This window comes from Tetrao urogallus, assembly GCF_951394365.1.
Source record: "Tetrao urogallus genome assembly, chromosome: 4".
Classification (NCBI taxonomy): Eukaryota; Metazoa; Chordata; class Aves; order Galliformes; family Phasianidae; genus Tetrao; species Tetrao urogallus.
The window spans coordinates 51,814,664-51,841,362 of NC_136817.1; the positions used below are offsets into that span (position 1 = coordinate 51,814,664).

Below are 26,699 nucleotides of genomic sequence, written 5' to 3' on the forward strand. Positions count from 1 at the left end.
AATAGATCCATTAAGTCAATGGGGCTACTCATGTGAACAGAGACTGATGTCAAAACACACTGGTGCTGAGAATGTTATTTTTTATGTTCTTTCATATGTATGGCTAAGCGAGGGAGTGCACATTAGTAATATTAAGTCATTATTTCAGTACAGTAACTGTATTTTGCATTACTTACAGTAAAACTCTACAGTATGCCATTTCTCACTCACATTTTGTTTTTAAATCTGTTAAGCAGTATTAACAACAGTATATGCTTTTTACTCTAGACATGAATATCATAACATGGTAATTAACAGACAGTTTACACTTATTTTCTCTTACTTTGAAATTTCATTTAAATATTTTTCATTACAATAAGGGCTTATGAAACTGTTGTTAATCAATACTGTTATTTCTCATATCTGCAGGTCTGACCTACATTTTATTTTGCTGAGTAAGGTTCTGACACAGCAGTTATCAGAGAAAAAGATGGTTACAAGAAACATTAGTTTTTTCTATTTCCTTCAGTTTGGTTCAGCTAAGGAAAACTATAAATGCCAGAGAACACTATAAATATACTATACTCCACTCTAGCTAGTAGGGAGTGAAAAGGTGTATAGAATCACCAGAACCCAAAAAGTTGTCTGGTATGCTGGAGGTAGAATTTACTCACTTCTGAGGTGCATTTTCACAGAGTTAGTACTGCTGGCAGAGAAGTGCTGTAATATTGTAATTCCTTCAGATGTAAGAAAGATTCCTGAAAGAATCTTGTTCTCTTTACAAGCAGAGGTTGATGCCCTTAGTAATACATATATTCTGAAATTCACATTTAGCAAAGTTTAGATGTAGATATAGCAGCTTTAGAAATCAGCTGCAAGAATTGTCAGGAAAGGGACATTACCCTTTGATGAGTACCACTGAAGCTATTCCAATCTGATAAAACTGTATGCATATTAATACTAGTTTCACGATAATTTCAGTAGGAATAATATTGAGTCTTATTCAATGTCCAGCCACAATGAAAAACTGAAATATACATAAGGCTTTCCCAACCTTATCTTCAAAAGTTGTTTTCCAAATTTTCAGCCGTAGAATGCTGCGAACAATAAAATCTGTCATTAAGATTTGATGGTTGTCATACTGTATCGTGTTGTTATAACATTAAACGGTTACTACAGTCAGGCAGATGAGAGTGAACTGGAAAAGTCCCACAAGACAGTTAAAATGTACAAACTTCACTTTTCATTTCGTGGCAAGATAGTCTCTCCTGCTTTTCTGTAAAATACTGTTTCAATCACAAGTGCTAAAGAGTGGCAAACACCTGCTTACCTTGGTCTTTACATGAAAGAAGAAAAGCACTTCAGAACAAGGGCCACAAGAGCAAATGTCATGAGAGAAGTATATACATGTTCTCACTCATCACTATGAAATGGCTTTACAGGTAGATAGTTCTTAATTGAATTAGTTAGAAACAATTATCTTCCCCGTCACATTAAATAATAGAAATAAATTCTCTATCAGAATACTTCTAGTGCTTGTAACTGCTAACAGAAAAGCTACTAAATAGTTATGATAAACATGTATTTTGATTATATTCCTGCTATTCTGTTCTTTTTCATTCAAAGTTAACATATTAAAATAGCTTAAATCCCAACCGCCTTCGTTAGTATAGTCATGATACCCTTCAAAATCAGAATTGTATGACTGTATTCATCCAAAAATGATCAGTCATCATCACGTTTTATAGGCAGATATGGAAAAGAGGGAGTGATAGGGATAACAATGAAGTTGAGATATAAAAGACAATGTGGCCCTCTGATCTATGAAAGCAAAATGAAGATGTGTCATTTAAGGCCTAAGAAAGTATAAGAACTGAATCTTCAGCAAAGGAACTTGGCAAATAATAAAAGTACAGGGTAGGGGGAGGCATGCTTAGCTTTCCACTTTTGTGCACATATGTCTCTGTATATCCCTATCCCTGTGTTGCCTATGAATATTTTCCATTCAGTTGTGATGAATGTAGGAGGAAATAACTGAAATCATAAAATTGCTGACTAGGATGCAATCATCTTTAAAGCTGCATTGTGAAAAATGTACCAGCGTAAAGAACTCTTGCATATTTTTCTACAGCTTTAAGGAGGATATATCTATCTACACAGCTCAGTGTAGGTGCTGGTATTTTACAGGGACTGTGTGAATAAAGAATTCACCGATGAACAAAGCTAACCAGGAAAACTCTCTAATGTATTGGACAGTGAGGTGCGAAGCTGAAATGAAAAGTATCTGTAAATAATTATTTCAGTAATTATCAGTAAATTCTTTGTAAATAATTAAAAAAACCCAAACAAATAATTATTTTACAAAATGCTAATCTGAATTTTGCTATTAAGCAACTTATCAAGAAAATTTTTCTAAAATTTTAACACTTAGTCTTTTTTTAAAAAGAGACTTTGTAAACCACATCGAACCCTCCTTATTCACAGAACATAACTTCCTCATTCACTTATTATGGGGACATGCAATATGCAGATGAATAATTTAATTTATTCTTGCTGAAAAAAGGCATAGAATTCTATTTTTACTTTCCTATCTAAATTTCATCTTAGCAATATCAAGCTTGCATATAACTGTCAAACACAGAATGTAATTCCTCACGCACTCATTTTCACATCATTACCAGGACAAGACAATTCCAAATATACACCACTGATTTAATAACCTGAGAATATACTTCATGTATCACTCCATAAAAATCAGTAGTCATTATGACAAAATACAGATCTAACGGATAAATACTGCTGTTGGAAATTAAACTGATCCACTGGAAGTTCTATACATAAAAGATTTTAAGGCCAAGTTTGTTCTGTCAAGCAAACTTACAGGATTTGGCTGTAAAGATTTTGAATACATGGCTTTGTTTTCTTCTGGATATTCAGTAGTTAGAGCTTACTCGTATTTGTTCATATACAGTTTTCATTTATATGTGATAAAACAAACCATACTAATTAAGAACTTACTGTAACCACCAAAACCTATCTAGATAATTCAAACTGAATGGAAATACATACACAAAAATAATAAATTAATAAATATCTGTTTGGTTGAATATTTTCCCCAGGAAATGCATTTATAAATATTATTGACTGTATAGAATGCCTGTTGTTAGGTTACCACAAAGGAAATGGGAAATAATAACAAAAAAATAATCTGTTAAAAGCAGTAGTTTGTCTTGAAACATCTGTGCAATGTTGCAGTGTTTTGGTTCTTTTAATTTTCTAATCCATGTAATCTTCAAATGAAAACCATATCCCCTGGTCTATGATTGACTATACCAAAACAAGAAATGAAGTCACTGAATTTTACACTGAACAAAATAATTAGCCTGGATAGGGAAGTAACAGGAATTTAAACAAAAATCTTTAAAAAGTGTTCTAAATGTATGTATGAGAATGTAAAACAATAGCTGTTCTGTTATAATTCATATAAATCCCTCTGCCTACAGCAGATAAATCCACAGAATATCATAATTTTAAAAATTCTCTCTAGCTGTGTACGGGTGTTCCTTTTTAATCAATAAATAACAGATCTTCATTATTCCAACTGTTTTATCTATTTTCTATCATGCATATGTAATTTATTAAAGTTGAAAAACATTAAGAATCGTATTATTTTAATCTCACATTAAATTCTGTCATAACTCTATTTGCACACTTGAGTGCTGCATTATTATTCCATGTTCACGAATACTCTTGTATTTTCTTAGAATTCTGTCAGATAGAAAACTATCCATAAACTAGTGAATGCCATCTCACCCACTTAAGGAGATGAAAATAAAGCCTACATAGGTATTTACTTAAATACTCCTCCAGTTCCCAAATACTTTTTTCCCATGTGAATCAACTTTGATGAAAATCAATGATAAGATGTTGAAAGAGCTTGTTGAAACTTTTCCTTGAAAATGGGAATGGGAAATAAACATTGTAGGCAAAGAAGAATTATATAAAAATGTTTCATAAATATATATTATATATATTCAAACAAGGAAAAATGCTCTATTTTTAATATAACTTCTGTATGTTGAATGTACATGCTTCATCTTCACAGTAAAAAAATATATCCATTTTGATTATGAACACAGAATCACAGATTCATACAAAGGTATAGGTTGAAAAGACTTCAATGATCTTCTAGTGCTACTCTTCCCACCATGGACAAGAACACCTTCCACTAGATAGAGGTTGCTCAAAGCCCAATCCAATTCGACCCTGAAGTCTTCCAGGGATGGGACAGCCACAGCTTTTCTGGGCAATCTGTTCAAGTGCCTTATGATCTTCATAATAAAGAATCTTCATATATAGTCTAAATTAACCTTCTTTCAGTTTAAATTTCTTGTCCTATGCCCTTGCAAAAAAAGTTCCTCTTCAGCTTTCATGTAGCTTCTTCTAGATACTGGAAGGCTGGTATAAGGTCTTCCCAGAACCTTCTCTTCTGTAGACTGAATACCCTCAACTCTATCAGTTTGTCCTCTTAAGAGAGGTACACCAGCTGTACGAAAAGCCTCACAGCCCTCCTCTGAACTTTATTAAACTAGTCCATATGCTTCTTATGTCGGAGACTAGATCTGAACGGAATATTCAAGGTGGAGGTCTCAGGAGAACAGAGCAAAGGGGAACAATTTCTCTTGACCTGTAGGTCTCACTTTTGATGCAGTCCTGGATGCAGTTGGCTTTCCAGGCTGCAAGCACACACTGCTGGTTCGTGTCCAAGATTTCATCAACCACCACCCCCAGTTCCACATGAGAGCTGCTCTCAGTCCATTCTCCACTCAGCCAGTAAGCCAGTAATTGGACTTGGAATTTCCCTGACTCATTTACAGGACCCTGCACCTTGCCTCGTAGAACTTAGGTTCACATAGTTTAACTGCTCAAGCTTATCAAGATACCTCTGGATTGCATACTGTCCTTCCATGATGTCAGTCGCACCATAAAGCTTTTGTCACTGGCAAAATAATAATAATTATATTCAACTGCAAAGTTGCCTGATTCAAAATAAAAGTCCAATAACTGAAAAGAGAAAACCTTAAATGAGTAAAGAGAAAAAAAAAAATTGTCATTTTGTTATCAGAGAAGAGACAGACTAGATGAAGCTCCAACTGCATTTCAGAGACTAAAAGGGCAGTGAAGGATAAAATGAATTAAAAGATATTAAAAGAACGGGAAGCAGAAACTAGTATGGTAAAATGATTTTTATTCCTCATGTAAAAGAGAAAGAGGAGGAAAGCTGCAAAAATAAAGTTAATGTAGGCTCAACATAGCAAGTTCTCAGTATGTGTAAAATAAATTATTTGTTCCTTGTTGAAACCTGTGAGACATTACAGTGACTCATGATTTCTTTGAAAACAAGATGTGCCTTACCACCTCATTAAGCATTATATTTTATAGCTTTTTAAAAAAATAAATCTGCATACCTATCACTAAAAAACTGCAATATTAAAAATCGCATTGAAACATACAGCTACTGTAACAGGTGAGTATGCAGGTTCTATTATTCTCTTCAGACAGACATGGAAAGATTTTCCATCTGTCATTTGCTGAATAAAAATCAATTGCTTTTTAGACTAAGCTGAATTTCAAATGAGCTTGCATTTTAATATGTCATCCTCAGAAAATAACAAAAGAAATAATTCCCCATGAAATATTTCCTTAGTGCTTACAATGCAGTTACCTAAAATGCAGGAAATACAACATCTTTTTTCATTTTCTAATCAAAGCTATGTTTAAATTCATAGTACTTAGAGAATTTAGGATGGGAATGATTACTAAATTAGGGGAAAAAAAAAAAGCCAGATAACTCATCTCCTTACAAATCTATGAAAACTTATAAAAGCAAGTAATGGTAATCCATCACTTACGTACATTAAACTTAGTAAGTGAACAAACATATGGAAGCCAATGGAACTGTACACAGATTTAAACCTAATGAAATACCTAGAAAGAGCAGGGTCTAAGAAAGCAGAAAAACAGCTTTGATATCATTTTCTTGAAGAAAGAGGCAAGTGGTTCTTAAGATATGAAAGTCAATTCAAGGGAAAAATTGAAAAAGGCTTTATAAGAGAGCCTTTACAATGGGTCAAATAGACCAAATAGGAGACACCTGCCTATACATCTATATTTTACTGCTCTAATTAGAATGGGGGAAAAAGCTTATTTTCCTTTTTGAAAACGTAATTAATTAAGCCTTTTTCTTGGATTGTCCCAAACCCCAATCAAGTAGCATTACCAGCCTTTTTACCCTTTTTTTTTTTTTTTTTTTTTTTTCCACAAAAGAGAGAGTTTCATTCAGTTTCTTCATACTCTGAAAATTCTGCAACACTGAAAAGTGATGCTTTTGATGTTGATGGTGTAAAGGACGTAAAGTAGCAAGATGCAAAATAGGGTGGTCTCTACAATGCACAAGATGTTTTGCAATGCAGATTGAATGGAAAACTTCAGCTGTCCTATACACGAATACTCTGCTCTCCATTCTATGTAAGACAGGATGTACATAAACTAAACAAGGGGGATGCCAGAACTCTGAGAAATCTCAGTAAGACTGAGTTGTGAGACTCCAGTCAAACTTTAAAGAAAACAAGTCTTACAATGAATCTAATGAGTTTGCTGTAAATGCCTGCTAAGAAACTGCCTAAAAGTATTGTGATTCTTTCAGGAAAGCAATATATGCATGGCTAACGTTCTAGTAGGTGAATACAACAGAATTACAAATTAGATTCATTTAACTTTTATTATTTCTACATAATTCTGCTGCAGATAAGGACTTTTTTCTAAATCCATATATGTGATCTTATTCTTGCTTTTGGCCCTTTAGAAATATCAAGACTGAAGACTAGTGAAGAAAAAGACTCAATTTGTGTTTCAGATCAGCTTCTAACTTTATCTGAAACAGTCCTCTCAGTCCATTTCCTATTGACTCACTTACATAAAAGTGTTGTGTGCACATACACTGTAATTTGGTAGTCCCATATTCTTGTTATGCTGTATCAGCACCCTTAGCTGCAGTGCTCCACTGATTTATTGAGTGCCCTAAAGTGCTCTCAAACTCTATGCTTTATCTCTTCTCCTGTTGCAATATTGACTTTTAGAAGGTAAGTTTGAAAAGACATAAGCAAATGTAAAAGTGTACATAGCAGGGCTGTTACAAGGGAGGCACTCCTGCCAAAATATGGTATTTGCTATATCATGCAAACTTCTGTTCCGACGCAAAACAGAAGCCTAACTATCATTGTAAGTATTTGATACACACTTCAATAACACGTTCAAGAGCTGAAGACAAAACAGTAGCAATCAATTCTGTATTTTCTGTACTTATAAAATGTATGTATTAGAATTACAAAGCAGACAGAAGTATGCAGTGTTGCATACGTCCATAATAGCATTACAGAAAGCAAATATATGCAAATTTAAGCCATTGATTTTTTTTTTTTAATTAAAAAAACACAGGTTTTACAATAAATTTTAGAAAGGCAATTAAAGCTTGATCAGAAAGAGAAATGCAAGTAGGCTTTCTCACACAACTACGCAGAAGAACATATTTTCACAACAGCAGGCATGTCATAGGAAGGAAGAGACAGGTGTTAGATGAACTGGATGCGAAGCAAAGCAAATGAAGACAGATGAATGTTTGAAAAGCTTTTAAAATGTTTGGAATTTGAATGGAAAAGTATGAGAATCAGTATGACACTTCCATAGTGGTAATTATTGAACCTTAGCATTCATTATCTGTGTTTGTGAAAACAAGGAAGTAACATTCATCAAAGGCTGGATCCAAATCAGTTTCTTAAGACAGTACAGTCCAGGAAAGAGAAGAAGACTCAGCCCTATGAATATATATCAGAAACAGAGAGAGAGATCTGGAGAAAATTTGGCTGTGCCTACAGAGGAACATGAAGGAAAATTAAGTTCAGGGTCAGTGCAAATACTGCTATACTCTCATCACGCAAGCACAAATGTCAAGACAGAATGCAGGACTATTAAACCTTCTCGCTAAACAGGAATTTTCTTTTCTGTATTTATTGGAAGGAGACTGAGATGGTGAGAAAATCTAAAGCAAATTACTAAAGAAGGATGTAGATATTAAATTCCATCAAGTGCTGACCCATGAAAGACATAATGATAAAAAGAGGTGGAAAGAAATTGCTTATATTCATTGCTATGAGATCAGAAAGCTTAAATCCTAACATGAAAAAATATGCAGGTTTCCAGCTCAGAAACACATGGAATCATTGAAATATCTATCTTAATTTTGAAAACAAGAAAATTAACTTCCACAGTTACATATGTCATGATAGAGAGAAAAAAGATTAATTGTATCTTCCACATTTAATTGCCCAATGAATTCACTCATGTGAGATGAATATTTTCTGCATTTATTATGTTCATAGAATCATAAAATGACAGAATACACAGAATGGTTTGGGTTGGAAAGAATTTCAAAGATCATCTAGTTCTAAACCCCCTGCTGTAGCAGGGTTGACACCCACTAGATGAGACTGCCAAGGGCCTCATCCAACCTGACCTTAAATGCCATCAGGGATGGGACATGCACAGCTTCACAGCATCTCTGGGCATCCTGCTCCAGCACCTCATAACTCTGAGAGTGAAAAATTTCCCCTTAATGTCTAATCTAAATTTCTCCTCATCTAGTTAAGAAAATAAAAAAAAGGGGGGTGGGAGGGTCAGAACTAGTCTAAATAGGAACAATTATGTTCTTAATACTTGTATTAAGTTTGTATTAAGGTTTGAACAAGAACAGCAATTTATTACTGATAAATACCATAGTATTCATCCTGATATCCTCATGTATCAGGATGAAAGGCTTCCCTTTACTAGTATAAATTTCATTTAGAATATATTCATGAAAAATTCATATTGACAAGGTAAAAATACTACTTCAAATGTTAATTTTAAATATCTAAAGTGCAAAATAAAAATTGAATATTCTAGTGTCATACTTTTCCATGAGGTGACGAGATTCAGATCAGTTCTTGCTTTGACTACAGCCCTAGGTTGTGCTATTAAAGTGTACATCAAATACTTATAATGATATTTATAGCTCCATTCAGGAGAGAAAAGGGGAGAGGAAGGGAGGGGAGGAAGTGGATGCATTGCACCAGACCAGTACATCTCAATGACTTTTCATCCCCTATTTTGTTTTTGTTTTTCTTCCTTCACATATTAGCTACATGGAGATTTGTGCAGTTCTTGTATCCCCTTACTATTTTAACTAGTGGTAGAAAAGAAAGACAAGTGAATGAGACCATAGAAAAAGGGTTTGGACAAATAATCTTAATTTTATGTTAAATCAACTGCAAATCTTCTTTAACAAGTTTCTCTAAGATTAGATTAGCAAATCTAAGGAAGTATTTCAGGAGTCCTAACTGGAACACATTTTGAAATTTTACATGCTCATATAATAAAGATGAAACTTTCAGTTAGATGCTGTCAACTGCTGTTCCTAATAAACCAGTGAAAAGAATTTTAATTAAATTTTCTGGTACACGTGAATTCTAAAGTTTTGCACTCAAGTATCTTGGTGAAAATCTCTTCATTACAAATAAATTTGATTGCTTAAATCAAGGTTTTTACATATCTTATGATTTTAAAATTTGTTATTGAGACTGTATACAAACACTGACTTTTTATCACATGTATCTTTATTCTGCTGTGTAACAAAAATGTTAGACAATTAGGTGGAGTTTGATGCATCAATGCTTTCCTCTAGGGAAAGAAAACAGCAGATATTGCATGCCTAGATTTTTCCTTTAGTAGCTCAAAATTAAATTATGCAAGATGCAGATAATGCCTACAGCATGTCAGAGATATAGAAAATTGTCTCCTCCACAGCCCTATTCTTTCACACAAGACCACTAAATAATTTCTCACCATTTGCGTACTCACATGATCAGTATTCTACGCTATGGTTTAAAAATACTGAACAAGTTTAACATAGCCATATATGAAGCTTGTTCTGAAAGTAATACCTCCTATTTTATTATATCAGCCCACAGCATCAAACACAGATGATGACGGTATGCAAGTAGAGTTTGAACGTTCCCAAAAATATTTCATTACATTTTGTTACTGTGCGACCAATGGCAGTGGAGGAGCAGCCTGACAAATGTTGGACATGCTGTACATAATATAAAAAGACATGTCATTGAATTCCTCCATGTAGAAAAAAAATTGCACCCACTGACATTCATTGACAATCTCCAAACAGTTATGGAGACCAAACAGTGGGTGTTACCACTGTGAAAGCTGGACTATGTGGGCAACATTTTCCTAGCAACTATGCCATCATAGTAGCTGTGAAATATTGGGTCATCTTCACTGGTGCAGATTTTTTATTTTTTTTTATTTTTTATTTTTTTTACAAAAGCAGCATGCAAGCTCTTGTTCATCACAGATGAAAATGCATGAATAATAGTAATAGTGATGACTGTTGAAAAACAGCATTATTAGATGAAAATTTACTCTATCAAATAATGTTATCACACTCTTCATGTCTGCTATAGATTCCAATGGAAATAAGTAGAAGGCATTACTTTTAGGACAACCTGTGTACAATTCACTATACTACATTGACAAGTCCACAGCAACTGTGCACACTTCTTTTTCCAAAAGCAAGTTAACTTTGCAAAGAAGTTGCAGCATTAAATCCCACACTCGCTTCTGCTAGAAATCTATCAGGTTGCCATGGTAGTAGGCTGCTCACTGGCTCTGTAACCTCCTCGCAAGCACATAAAACCCTAATTACAAGATATGTATACAGAATAGTTTTGGTGGGCTAAGGAGAAGCACTAACAAATACACTACTTCCTTCATTCCAAGAGTTGTAGACTTTTTAAACCATTTTTTGTCTTCTTTTCTTGGACCTCCATCACAGTGAGGGAGGCTGTTTCAAAATTCACTGTTATCATTCTGAGCACAACTAACACCTATTTTTTTTTTCTTACTTTAATTTCAGTTTAAAATACAGAGTGAACAAATAGCAAACATTAACTAACAACCTGAAAGGAGATGATACTGTGACATGCTAGTAGGACCATGATTGCCCAGTTTCCATTATCAGTTCAAATGTTAATGAAACTTTTCTTCTACAAATTTACAACTAGAAACTACCAAAAAAAACACACCTCTTCATTTTTTATTATATACTTGCTTTACAAAACTTTATCTATTTGTTTACCTAGTGGTGCAATTATTTATTTGTCTCCGGGTTGGGAGTGCAGGGGTAATTTCTTTCTTTTCTTCAATTACTTAGCATTGCTTTGTTTGCACTATACATATTTTAAGACTTCATTTCCTCCTACCTCCCCAGAATCTCTCAATTCCACAGAGACCACATTAAAGGTGAGCACAGGGGAGAGTTGGGTGTCCTTGCAAGATAACCAGTACCTCTGCAAGCAATGAGAACTTTTTTTCCTGGCTGCTAAGAGTTTACTTGCTATTTCCATAATCATTCATTCCCATTCAAAGGAAAAATGATGATGCTGAGATGCTTCTGTATACGCTAGAGTAAAAATCAAATCAGCAAACACTTTCAGAGCTATGTATGAAGACATGGCATTTACCATTGCACGTCCCTTATTTTAGCCAAATACTTGTTCTACAACGTGCTATATATGATTGAGTTTTGCAGTTTTCTCAAGAAAAGTTTCAGCAAACAATCTTCAACAGTAAAAAAATAAATTTTGGCATATGACAAAGAATAGACAGTAGTTGTTCTTCAAACAACCCAAAAGTGTACTAGTTCTTTCAAAAAAAAAAAAAAAAAGAGGGAAAATTTCTGAGGTAAAAAAAAAAGCCTGTTTATAGCAGAACTTCTCAGAAGGAAAGGACAGTTCTCAAATAAAGAGAGCAAAACTCCTGAATGGATCAGAGACTAGGATTAAAAAGATGAATAAATTAAAGATTGCTTGTCTTTGTACACCAAGAAAACACTATTTCTAGCTCTAGCAAGGAGAGCACACTAAATACTTTGAATGAAACTGTTATCAGATAATATAACTACACAAAATATTTGTTCTCCCTAAGTATATTAGCAAACAATCTACTTAAAAATTTCTGTTTCTATGTCAGAGAAAGTAAACTATATCAAACCAATTAAATCTCCTACCCAATTTTGTTCAAGGATTGTTACTTCCTAACACACTAAGAACAGTTACTATATATACACACGCATATCTTACATATATATAATATTGGTTTGAATACATTGCCTTCCTGCAATGTATTCAAGTGAATTCTACTTTGTGCTTGCTTCAGAGCAACTGGTACTTCATATTTTAAATTTAATACACCTTAAAAGCATTTGACACAAAAATTAAACAGTGTCATATGCTAAGGTGAAATGTGAAACTCACTTTCTAAAATGTAAAGATCTCTTCAGCTCACTATTTAAGCTTTCATTTTAATATGATTTTTTTTTTTTTCCCCAGCTTAGAAAATCTTCCAAATTCCTCTCTCAGGCATTGATGTAAATACGGTATTTATGTGAAGGACTTCATTTGCTACTTTGAAACAGCAAAGTTCCTTTCCTCATCCTCTTCTTAAGGGGTATTATTATATTGTTTTGGATTCACATCTCAGTATTGGAACTCTATTTACATAGAGATCAAAATGTTCCCTTTCAGAAAACACTGCACTGGATTTTGTTCATTATTTGTACTTTTCTGCACTTGTTCTCCTTTGGCATTAGAGTGAGTAACATTGCTTCAAGATATCTCGTCTCACCCACTTTCTTTGATACTCCTTGAAACTATTTTCTACATACAGAAAAAAACATCTGAAATAGAAAAATCCAAAAAAGTTTCCAATAAGGGGGCACAGTGAATGAGGAAGAAACTTGGGGGGGGGGGGGGAGGGGGAAGGGGATTAACATACTTTAGGAAGAAACTAAGTGCAGCTTTTTACATATGCTTTTATTTCATATAAAACCAAATGGAAGATGGTTTGCCCTGAGAATTTAAGATACTGAGTAGAATATGTATTTACATATATCAGACCTAAGTCTGCAAATTATTATCATTCTGGCAAGGAACTCGTAAAATAATCTAATTTCTTTGTTGCTCCTGTGTACACTACCATGGTTTCCATTACTAGAAATTTTCCTAGTGTCTTTCCACAGAGTGAATGAATTCTGCATGAGATTATCACTGTCCATTCAGTTTCCTGTCCAGGTATGAGACCAAATGCACTAAATGGATGGGAAGTACCAAGTACCAACAGTTCTCTCTCTAAATCTTGATAACAGTAGGAGTTAAAATATTTTTTATCACTTCTCAAATTTAGATTTAAATAGTTGAAAACATTTATCTATTGCTTATTGTGGAAGACAATATGATATACACTGCAAGGTATTAATCATTGCCTCTTTCAGGTGCATTTACTACAAGTTATTATTAAAACAAAACCTAATCAAAAGGACAACAAAAACCATGGATCATGGCCTTTGGTTGTTACTGACAAAATCAATAATGTCATATGCATCCCAATTTTCTATGTCCCTGATAAATATGAATTTAAAAGTACTTCTATGTGTGGCATAATATTAATGCACATAGAAACTTTCTTTCAAGTAGTTTTTGCATAAATCTGATTATGTAAAACAAAGTAATTAGCTACTACCTGAAATGCATTTTAATTTTAATATGAAGATAGTTGCTTGATATTTGTAGCCAATAAAAACTTCAAATTAAGAGATTAGAATTCCTTTATTATATTTAAAAAGCAGTTTGGAGTAAAGGTTTCTGTTAAAAGTTCACTTGCATATACAGAACACTGCAGAGTAGCCACAGTTAATTTTAAACAATTCTTCTCCTTCAACAATAAACTGTAGACAGACACTACCCACAGATGAAACCAGACACTAACATGCCTTTTATTCACATATTACCCAATAAAATGTCGGATAAAATCCAAAATGTAAATCTCTTTTATGTATAAGTACAATAAAATAAAAAAAACATATGGTCACAAACTGGCAGAAGTGTTCTGAACTTAAAAAAAAAAAAATTATGTGAGTAGGACATGGGGCCAAACTATAATCTCCTGCTTACTAAGCAAAAAGAAAGGAAATACCAATCATTCCTTCCAATCAACTTATGGTGTAAATACTAATGAATCATCAATCAATGTAGGGAGTTCAAAACTTCAAGTACAGTACAGGAAACTAAACTGGACATAAGTCATTTCAGGAAACATTTTTTTGAGTCTGTTTTGCACGTTCTCACATCTATGGGATAAAAACTAGCCCTGTTACAATCTCCTCTAGAACATGATATTTCCCATATTAGTTCTATATGAGGTAACAGTCTTATCTAGGCTACATGTTTATGGTGATATATGAGCATGTGTGCACATACATTTCATATATGCATGCATAAACATAAGCCAACAATGAAACAGAGTATATTACAGGAATGAAATACATTGCCTGCACACAGAGGAGTTCTGCTTTGACTTAAGCTCACTGAGATCCTTCTTATAATTTGGGGTACTGCGTAAGCTTTATTGCAGAAGTTTTTGTTTGCCATTTCATTAAATTTTGCAAGTTGAAGTGAAGAGAGTTTGTTTTGTTTTGTTATGCTCACAAAGTAATCCAGAACTTTCTAAACATATGGAGTACAGGCCACTGAGAGATGCTGAGAGTGTTCTTTGGAACGCTCAGCATTCACAATATCAGTCTTAACTGAAAACAACCAAAAGATAACACAGCACTGAAAAGCAAGCTGGAATATTATATGCTCATCTACTGTGAAGACTGCAGCTTGTCAAACACTGATACAGCCCCAGGAAGACAGAATGGCATCACAGAAGGAAGGATGTTTTCAAGAGCAAATCTCACATTAATGAAGTTCACTGGATGTGGGAGATTAAAAAAAAAATCACTTTCCCACTAGCTCCTTTCACTAACCCATCATAAATGTGACAGAAACCTCAACTTTTCCATACATCTCAGAAATTTTATAATATATTAGTTTCCATGATCCTTGGATTCGTCATTACTCTCTTATGGGCATTTTGACTGAAGTTTATGAAGATTTACATGTTTACTTACTGAAGCAGCATATGAGTGAACAGAACACCAAAGTGAATGATTGAATATTAAATAAATCAAAAGCACGCTTTCATAAACACATAAGCAGAAAATTATCACATTTAGGAAACTGACAAATCCATTATTCAATGAATTCACTTTTCTAAAACTGATCCCAGACTCAGTGAAGGCAACAAGACCGCTAGAGAAAGTTAGACCATTGCAAACTGCTTTTTCTTTTCCTGCAAGTCTTTGCAGTTAGGGATAGGGCAAGACACGTGGAACTTCCCCTTAATTTTCCACAAAGGCAGGCAGCCTGAGATGACAGACTTGCACAAAGCTTTAGCCTAATTTAAGAAAAATTGAGGAAGATAAAAATGTTTATGATAAGAATACTTCCCCATGCAGAAATAGCAAAACAAAAAACTGTTATCTTAAGAACTTGCCAGTGTATATAGAAATTCTACAAGATAAACCTAAACACTGAAAGCTCCAGTGTGAATTTACCAGATGGATTACTATATTTCATGGCAATAATTAAGGCATAACATAGCGTGCAAAAAATTAATGATAAATACAGTGATGGCAATAAAATTGGCATTAAAACGTTTATGTCTACACAGTTCAAAAAAATGTAACCAAGCTGACATGAAAACAATAAGAATCTTATTCAGAAATGTGGGATGAAGAATGAAATAATCATGGAAAAATAAATGGGATAACTAATTATTTTTAAAAAAGAGTAAAAAAGAACAGATTTTAATCAGGAAGAACTGGTAATAAAATTCTAAATTAAAATTCCAATTCCAGTGAGGATTTTCAGACATCATTTCATTCCTATGATTTATGATTTCCTCTGTAGTACTACAGCACTAAGAGATCATGGTTTTCATGTTAATATAAAATGATGAATACCACTGCAATCAGTAACATTGACTTTCTCTTTCATCAGCTAGTGTTCTGGTGCTGATCAGATGATGAAATCAACAAGAGTGAATTGGTAAACTAGACGGAGAAAGCATTCCTAATATAATTTAAAAGAACAGAAGCAACAAAAAACAGAGGAGCTTCCTCATTTTGTTTTGATGCACTTCTATTTATGAGAGAGTAATTTCATTTACATCTGTGCAAAGTGTGTATAAAATTCTTTCCTAATGCATAGGAATAAGTTACACCACAATTCAAATAAAGTGAAGAGATAATATTTTTAAGTCTTCCTCTGTACTTCTAGAACAGGAAATATAAATGTATGTATCAAAAGAAATCAATAGTTTTGTTCCTTTTCACACCAGCTATTTATTTTTCATACAGATAAAAAAAAACAGAAAAGGGTACCATATCTCTTTTGTGGTCTGAATTGACTGAATGGGAGTTTCACAAGTCTAAAAGCTCAGCACAGAATCTCCCTCATTAGATTTCGTACAGCAGTGACTACTGAGGGCTATGAATGCACAGTACTATGAGTGATAAAACATCTGTCTATTACATAACGTCACTAAGTATGTTCCAAATGGTATGCATATATTAACCCACAAACACAGGCTGGTACTTATTTAATACAAAATCAGACAAAATAATAGTGTTTCTGAAAAGCCTTGGAAGTCCATTACACTATCCCAATCTCTCATATTACTCTACGGAAAGAGATATTGCTATACCATAATAAAAAATAGTCACATTAACAAATCTTAGTGACAGGTAGAGATATCTTTGGGAATTCCACTCACTCTACTCAAATGCGTTAAGTAAATCTCTTCTTGTATATACAACTGCTTGTAGTCTACAAATAACAAAGTGAATATGAGGATGGTTTGCGTGGACTGAGAGTTAGTGTATTCACAACACTTCATACTGCTTTGAAATGTACAGTCAACATCGCAACATGGTATCTTCAAACAATAAAAGTCCTTTATATCACTCCAGACTGCACGATTTGATTTGGGAACCCCATTTTACAGTCCACTCTTAAACCCTCCACAACCCTGCTGATAAATTATTTTCAGATTTGCATGCTTGCTGTTATCTTTAATGAATGATGTCCTGCTTTGTTAATGCTGAAGCCACATTTCTTTTTAAGCAGCTATAGTAGTCTGACTCAGTAATACAGAACTGGATCAATAATTATAAATGGGAGTCAAAACCATGACTACTCTAATGTATGTTCTTATAAAAGACTAGGTCGGAAATGGGAATATTAAATTATTGTTTCAAACAGAAGTCTGAGGCCCCTAGGGATTTAAATGAATAATCTATAAAAACAAACAAGGAAATAACAGAAGAAACTTTTTTTTTTTTTCCTCTGTGAAGTTATCTGCTCTTTTAATTAGTAGCAACATATAGTGTGTTATTATCCTATTACAATAGGTTATCAAACTATCCCATAGGCTGATATTACTTACAAGGAAATGTAAGTACAGAATTGTACCATGTTTATCCACATCTGGCTGTGTTTATCATCTGATAATTCATCATTTTACCATACTGAGACCTGACCCCATACCCAGTGAAACTATTAAGAAACCTTTTTCTTTTACTTTTTTGAGCCAGAAGTAAGTTCTTTTAGGAAGAAGTTATATGTTGTTCACACTTTCATTCCAGCACGCAGCACACCAAGCCCATTTTGTAACCGGGTCTTCTGAAGTTTTAATATCCATGATAGGTTAGTTTAGAAGAGGTTCATCAAACAAGACCCGAGACTATCCATAGATTGTGTGAAATCACCACATGGCTTTGGACAGAGAGTATTTAAAGGAGATTTTGTTTTCTAATGAAAATAGATTGAAATTTTTTATGTAACCAAGACTCAGATATTTATTTGATTTTGTCCCAGAAATAATTCAAGAGAGATCATCCAGGTTACCATATGGACTATATTTCACTCTTCCTATTCAAAGTAGATTACAGAGAGACTAAAGCAACTTACGATATTTCAAGCTTACCAGCATTATTTTGAATAAGATAATAGATGAGAGAAGCATGATCAGTAGCCATCCCAGATATACAAATTACAACATATTCAACAGATTTTCAATGGATTTTAAAATTGAGTATTAAAAGATCTAGTGATAAACTGATCTTCTCATATTTAGTACAGTAATAGTTCTTTGAGCGTCATTCACTATAGTTTTCTTCAGAAAAAGAAGTTGCAGTATTTCTATTATGTCCTAAAATAGAATACTGTAAGACTTGGAAGCATAGATTGAGGTGTTCAATATATGCACAAAGAAAAGACCTGTAGATATGAAGAAAACATAAAGCACATGTAGTGAGACAGGAATTCAGTATCAGGTGCCAGATACCAGTGTCCGTGCCTGAGGACAAGCATTCAAACGTTTTTTCTTTCCTGGTTATGGCTTCTTGGGAAGCAGTCACTGCAACTGTACAGGCCTTGAGAGACAGATGCACAAGCCTGAGAGATTGCACAGATTTCCAGAACTTTCCCACTTGCTGTCTTACTGAACTCACAATGGTTATTGCAAGATTTGGATAAACCATCTGTACACTGGGGAGCAAAATCTCTCCCACTGTAAGAGAAGAGCTAAGTCAGAGACAGTTTCCTGAAACAGAATGTGTACCAAATCTATAGGACCAGACGACATGCATCCCAGGGTCCTGAAGAAAGTGGCTAAGGTGAGATCCCCAGTGATTGAAAAACTGGAAATACTGCTCATATTTTTAAGAAAAGGAAAAAGGAACACCTTGGAAATTACAGGCTGGATAAGCCCTTCATGTGTGCCTTGGAGGATCGTGGAACAGCTCCTCTATGAAGGTATGTCAAGACACATGTAATATAGGGAGGTGATCTGTGACAGCAAGCGTGGCTTCACCAAGGACAGATTGTGCCTGATCAATCTGTAACAATGGAAAAAAATTAACATTCTGAAAATGGCAGAGCTGAAGTGATTATATCAGAATTTAAGATTTTAATTCTTTAGTATTACACAGAAGTACAGCACAGATGTAGAGGAAAAGTATCTCAAAACTTTTAAATATCAGTGCATCAACCAGCAAACTTCCGTTGTCAATCACAAATCATGGTAAGCATTCATTTAAGCAGTCTTCACTATACCTGAAAGATGCTTTATATCCATTTAATATATCAGATAATCCAGGCACAGAAAGGTAAGGTGACTTCTTCCACCCCACCAAAACAGGTCACTGTCACCAGAAAGAATGAGGCAATATCTCCAATTTCCACTTCTCAGTCCTAGATAGTGAACAATATTTTATAGGTGATCCATTTGAATTTAGGGTAGCTCATGCTGTAAGTTTAATTTTTACTGATAATAGCAATAGAACAGAAATAAGTCCTACTGTATACACATATTATATATATATATATATATATATGCAGAAATCTTAAAAAGAAAATATCAAGAGAATTCTAGGTAATTAATAGACTAAATGGCATTTCAAAAATCTTCCATCTCCTTTTATGCCTTGCTTATGTATTATCTACTCACATCACTTACAGTAATGAATCCTGCAAAGCAGAGGTCCTGACATTACTGTCTGACCTCCTATAGTTCTATTTTTGGAAAGTGGCTTCTTCCCTGAACAGATGGCAATAAGCCACCAATTCAGCCATAGGTATGAAAAATTTAATTAAAAAAAAAAAAAAAAAAAATCACACTAACAACAAGGATAAAAACAGTATGCATTTGTCAGGAGTCATTCTACTAGAAATAACTTCTGAGTGAAATCAAAATCTATGTAGCGCTGCTCACTGGCAGTTCTAATTTCAGTGAGAATGATTCAAAGCAAGGTGCAGAAGGCTGCGTGGAAAATCTCCCTAGCACAGTACGAAATTAAATTGTTTTATATTTAAAATCAAATGCTATATTTAGAAATAAAAATCTACTTTTAAATGGAAGATTAAAATTTTAAATACAGCTTTTTACTATTGAGTCACTTCTAATTTTTGTATTAAGGCCAGAAACGGATACCTTCAATATTAGAAAAATAAAAGAAAACTAAAGCCTACTCTAAGAGAATGTTTGTAGCTCCCTGCACGCACACCAAGTTCTTTGGGAATACTCATGTCTACAAATAATCCAAGCACAAGTTTTGTTTAAGAGCCACGCCCAAATTCATAAAGATATCCTAACAGGTCAGCTTTGAAAGCCAATAGAGAGAATTCCAGAGCGAAGTAATTATCAACTCCTTATCACTGCAAGATGCTCAGACCAACCTCTCATACTTTTGAGCATCTGAAACAAGAGGTGAGCCCAGCACGATATCACAACATGATATCAATTTTACAGGTACATGTAACTGTATAATTTTTATTCTCCTTTAACTCTCCTCTCTTTCTCCTTTAACTGTTCTCTCTATGCTACAATCTCTATATTCTGCAATGAAAACACCTGACTAATTGCATTGTGAAATAAACTTTTTTATTCCACAACACTGTCTATAGCTGCTTCCTCCAGACTCTCCACAGCTTTAATTCACAACTTCATAATACCTCTAAAGAAAACATTTCAAAATGAAGGATTTGATCAGGATGAAGGTGAACCAGGAAAAACACATCAACTACAGCCTATCCAGTTTCCCCTCTTATAATCTTCTCAGGACAAAACAAACTATTCTCCTTTGAGCTTGAATAGAGTTAGTTTTCTTCATAGTGGCTGGTATGGTGCCATAGTTCAGATTTAGGAGGAAAATAATGTTGATAACACAGCAATATTCTAGTTGTTGCAGAACAGTGCTTAAACTAAATCAAGGACTCTTCAACTGCTCACATTGCCCTGCCAGTGATGAGCTATAACTACACGATAAGCTGGGAGGGAAAGGACCAGGACAGCTGACCAAAATGGATCAAAATGTTGGCATCACACTGAACAATAAAACTTCAGGCTGGGGTGAGGGCTGCCATTGCTCATGTATTGGCCGGGCAATGATTGGTGGGTGATAAGCAATTGAATTGCACATCAACTGTTTTTGTTTGTTGTTTCTTGTTGTTGCTGTTGTTTTAACTTTTCTTATTAAACTGTCCTTATCTTGATCCACAAATTGCCACACTTTTTCAGAATCTCTTCTCCATGCCACTGGGGGAGAATGAGTGAACAGCTGTGTGGTGATTAACTGCTGGCCAAGTTAAAACATAACAGTTCTTTCAGTGCCAAGTTCTTGGGGCAAGAAGAGTTAATCTATCTGCGCTATATATTGTCTCGCTCCAATTTGTAGGTGGGAGATGATAGTGCGAGGAATCTGATGTCAGACACCTCTTCTACTTCATCATGCAGGCATCACATTGTGAGGAATCTGTTGTCAGAAATCCTATCCTCATGGTTTTCGATTCCTCTTTTACCCTACTTGTTCTCCCGCCTGCGTGACAAGGATGGGCCTTGAGCAAGAGTCATTGAGTACCCCCTGAGATGGCCATCATCCCGAGATAAGTCCACACAGAAGAGCACTTCACAGCTATTTAGCTGCAGCTTTCCTCTCTCTCCTTGCCCCTGGCCTTGTCCACCTGTGTCCCCCAGACAAAGGATTTCACAATGTTTGCCCAGGACTTGTCCATTAAAGTTCTCCAGATAAAGGATTTCACAACCTTTGCCCAGGACTTGCCTGGACTTGAACAAGTCCATCTGTGTTCCCAGCAAACTTTGAGACACAGATGTTAACAGAATATCTTACATATACCTATGTCATTGCCTGCACTGAGTGGTTGCAATGGTTGCACAACACTATTTTGATACTTCCATACTATGCCTTTTTTTTTTTCCCAATTTATATTAAATCTTTCTCCAACGTCAACAATCTCAATAGATTCACATTTCACACTGAAAATCCTCAAATAAAAACACATATACTATCTATACTTGAAATTAAAAGACAACAAGTTTTCTGATATTTTAGAAAATAAGCAATCTATAAAATATTCTCTCTTATAGGAAGCATGGTTAAATCTAAACCGTTCTTTAATGAAAGCACATCAAAATGTACGTATAAAGAACTGACCTACACACATAATAGTGAAATTAATATGTATTTCAAACAACCTTGTCCAGGCGGCAGTTTATAGTTACTAAACAAAAATGGTTCTGCTCTGAAAGCCACCTCTCCCAGTTGCAATGAAATAGAGTATTAAAGTATTTCTACAACGCCACACCGCTCTTTATAGACATTTCTACAGATCTCACCATCACATCTTATGAACAGTTCTCAAAACAAAAAGCTATTACCCACCCTTACTGTCATAGCGAGTAACAAAAACCGAATCTCCTGGTTTCTAGCCATGCAAAAGTTAACACAAGTCTAGCTTCCACCACTTCCATAAAAAAGGCACTCTGAGGTTAGTAGTCTAACGTACTATCTTTCATCATTAGATATATGCTAAAGCAGAGAAAGCGAGGTGAGAATTTTCTACTTAAACATGTTCAATGTTAACTGACATAACAGTTAAATGCAGAAGTGGTTTTGAATTTGAATGCATTTAAAGATCCTCTTAGATCAAAGGTCTTTGTGTAGTCGCAGGCAGGGAGATCTAGAAAGGATATCATCTTAAATATTACAAAACCAGCTCAGGCTGACATGAACAGGATTCCAGAGGGGCCTATTTCTCACCATGAAATCTTCCACTTGTGAACCTATACAGCTAGCTTAGAAGAGACACAAGTTTTGTAATAATCATACTCGCTTATTAAAACTCACGCATATGTAAGACTGGTTATGTGCTGATTTATTCAGATGTGGAAGCTAAGATCAGGTTTGAGTTAGCTTTACTCTGTATAGGGTGTAACTGCAATTCTCACAATACAGAGGTGAATGAGAGAATCAAGCTGTCATTTTCCACAGTTAAAAGAAAGTTTATTCTCTATCAAATGCTAATTTAAAATTCTTCTATTTTCTGCATAGCAACACTGGAAAATGCAATCTAAACAGATAATTAAGCCTAGTAAAGCCTGACATTAAGTCTGATACAGACCAATAGGCTACAGAGCATTATTAGATTTTTTGATATCCTTCAGAACAGTTCTCTCCAATACTAGTTTTCTCAAAGATAATAATTAAACACAATATAACTATGCATAAATATAAATAAACAAATATTTTCTAAACAGGTTAGGCTGGCTATTGCTATTCAAGACAGTTTTACTGGGATAAACTTTAAGCTATTTAAATGTGAAAAGTAATCTGACTTGGAAGAAAATTAATTTTGAACTAGATTTGAAAACATTACTGCCTTCCTTGAATTCTACCTCTGAAGACCACCAAGTGTTCTGTTGTAAATGTCAGGGGACATAATGAACTTAGCAACATAACTCCCTCAGAAAGGGTGACAAACTGCTTTTCTCTGATAGATAGCTCTGATGTCACTTGTAGGAGCTATGTATCAAATGAAAATTCCCTGCTGAAATAGTCTGTAGGGGTATGAGACATTCTAACTAAAATAAATGGCTTAATTTTAGAAATGAAATTGTGTAGGCATGTTCATAGTGTTAGAAAGGGCTATTTATGGCATTCATCACATTTTACACTCTTAAAGTAGATTTCTATAAAATATTGAGAATCACATAGAATCTGGAATCGTTCTTCACGTCATTACAGCGTGATCTAAATATAACAGCAGAAGTCAGATATAATATCTGCAAGTACAGTAGTTTGTTTTGGTCTCAATGATGCGGAGATAATCTTGAATTTAAAAGTATTCATAATAAACATACACTGGAAATATAGATCTGTCTACTGCATTTGAGAACAAAAATCTTTCACTAGTAAATCAAGATTCAGTCAACCTAGTGACCCTCAAACATGAAAATGAATAATGGGCTAAATATGGGTTATCACACCAGATTTAATTTTTTTTTTTTTTTTTTTTTTTTAATATTAGTTGGTTAAATCCATGACTGCTTAAATGAAGATTGCAGGAAGAGAAGTGACAGAGGTTTTTAATAAGACTGATAAACCTCAGAGAAAGTTTTAAGTTGTTTAATGAACCTTCATTAAAACATTTTATTTGAATCCAATTATATTATTCTATCTTAGAATATATAGAAGTCTAGGCAGCAAAAAGTTCGTTTAGTTTGATCTATTAGTTTAGGTTTCACAGATAGGTTAGTAAGTCAACAACAGCTGAAGAGACCATACCTAATTCTTCAGCTATGTTCAGATTTGCTGTTTTTATCAGACTCTATAATTAGTGACAATACAGAGTCCCAAGAAGTATAGCCAATAGGAACAGAAAAGCTGTGTCACATAGCTCAATTTCCCACTGCTTGCCCTTCCTATATAATTCCTGCTAATAATTTAGCTAATTTGCAGTTTAAATAACTAAAGCAATTGCATATCACAGCTTTCCTTACAGCTTGCTACAGATATTTCTTGTTCTTTAGTTGTCTTCTATAAAAGAAGAAAAGATAAACTGATGCTAACAAAAGAGTTGTACATACTAAATACAGGCCATCTCAATGGGTTTATCTGACCGGTTCATATGAATAAGGTAAGTCACTTTTGGCTTTAAAGCTCTACTTAAGCTCCTACAAGGTAGGACAGATAAGGATGTCATTTTCTTCCTCATCTATACACGACAATAGCAAAAAAAAGAAAGAAGAATGCCCCTTCTCACAAACGAGCTTTCTCTCCTTCATTCTGACAGAAGAAAAGACTTTGCTCAACAATGAAACAGCCATGGGAGGGAAAGATGAAAGAAACAGATGGAAAAAAAAAATCTATACCACCACTTGCAATTTTGAAACTCCCAGTGTCTTGCAAGTTGATGTCACAGAAGAAAAAAATCCTTCATTTGCTCTCTCACTGTTATGCTAACCTTTCCCTGCTGGTGGTGAAGAAGGAGGCAATATAGAAGGGCCTTTATTCCATACAAATTAGCTTGGCTGCTAAACTACTTACAATCTGAAAACTAAAGTATTTTTCAAGAATCCTCTACTGGTAATTGCTTTTGACCAGAAAAATTAAATACAGAAGAATGAAACTACAATGAAAACAAAAGATACACTTTTGATTCCGTACCTGGCTGCAGAATAATTTTGTAGAAATATCAAGTTGCTGTATCTGAGATGAGAATCTGACCAGACATTCTTAACATTTTTGTTTTCCAGCTTAAGCTTTTTCTTTTTCTTACACTAATATAAAATCTATATCTAGAAAAAAGTTAACATTTCACAAAAACATTACTTAATACACTTATTTTTCGTGAAATGTTACATTTAAATACTACTTACCACTTTTCTCATCTTTAGATGACGTACAACAGCTCTGAAATAAGATCTAAGGACCACAGGTATCTCAGATCCCATTTCTAATGGCATATTGAGATAAAGGGAAGGGGTAAAATACAAAGGAAACAATCTGTATGATTATCACTTTGACAAAGTTATTGGTGTTAATTTTTACAGACTATCTATTATTTCTAAATAATGCATCCCAGTTGAGAATGATGCTTTTCTTGGTTTCATTTTACATCTTTTTCCTTCTTATTCCTGTATGTTTCAGTTTTTATTTCTTTTCTCTTTGTATTCTATTAATACCTACGGGCCTTCTTTATGCAGAATTACTAAAGATCTAAATGTGTTTTCGTATCAGTGAGTTCCAAACCAGGAGTTAAGTTTAAATAAACACATTTCATGAAAATCGGAATGAAATGATTGATTTCTTATTTTAATTTTACTCATTGATTTTGCTTACAGAAAACAATATCAGCAAAGTAGCAGTATACAGACTTGAAAGTTTTGATAACATATCTCAGTACAATAAAGAGATCAAAGGCTCTATTGTATCATAAATACTTCTACGTGGAACTAATTATCACAAGTGGAAAAAAAAAGTGGCAGACTACCAGTTTTGAAGACAAACACATAGGGCAATGTAATTCATACATAAATGAATAACAATCAGGAAAGAAAAAGTGGTTTTCAGCACTGTTATTAAAATAGTTAAAAAGCCATAAAGAAGGACGGACAGTGATATATATTTGAAACAAAAGCGTATGCTATAATAGTTTTCTCAAACATTTATACCAGCTTTGCATATCCAGGAGTTTGAATACATTAAAGTTAGGCTTTACTCATTAGAAAAGAAAAAAAAAAAACTGTTCAAGAATTCTTTGCACTTAAAATGCATTCTTTTATCATTACTTGCAATGAATAAGAATGATATGAATAAAATAATTACTTAGGAGAAAATACTCAGCCTCTCCTTTCTCTGAAGTACTAGCTGATATAATATATATTGTAATATCCATATATATGTATATATAAATATAAAAGTTATAAATGTATAAAATTGGAGTCAAGGCATAGCTTTTTTCTGTATATGGTATATACATCTTAACAGTTACTGCAGAATTTAAGAAGTTTTCCCTACATGTGGTTTTTATACTGGCAATTGTACAATATTTTTGTTTAACAACAAAATTGTATGTGCCTGTATATATATACATGAAGGTAAGTGTTAACTTCCCTATTCACTGGTATAGTCATTTAGCTCATTTTTGTTTCTTCCCTGCATACACCTCAATTTCCTTGTAGAGCTGTATTTGCAGCAAAGTCTAAAGGATCTAAGAACACTTCTTTTAATTTTTCATCTCCACTCTGTCCCCAAACAAGCACAAAGTGATTAAACAATGATTTTCCAAAAAAATCCATTTCCGAGGTCT

At 34.0% G+C, this 26,699-nt stretch overlaps 1 protein-coding gene across 6 annotated transcripts in view; it reads right to left on the reverse strand.

The window, feature by feature from the left end:
* The window catches only part of PCDH7 (protocadherin 7), a gene marked incomplete at both ends in the record, with an annotated part of 258,588 nt that overhangs the window by 174,191 nt on the left and 57,698 nt on the right, over window positions 1-26,699 (reverse strand). The gene's annotated exons all lie outside the window — the stretch shown is intronic.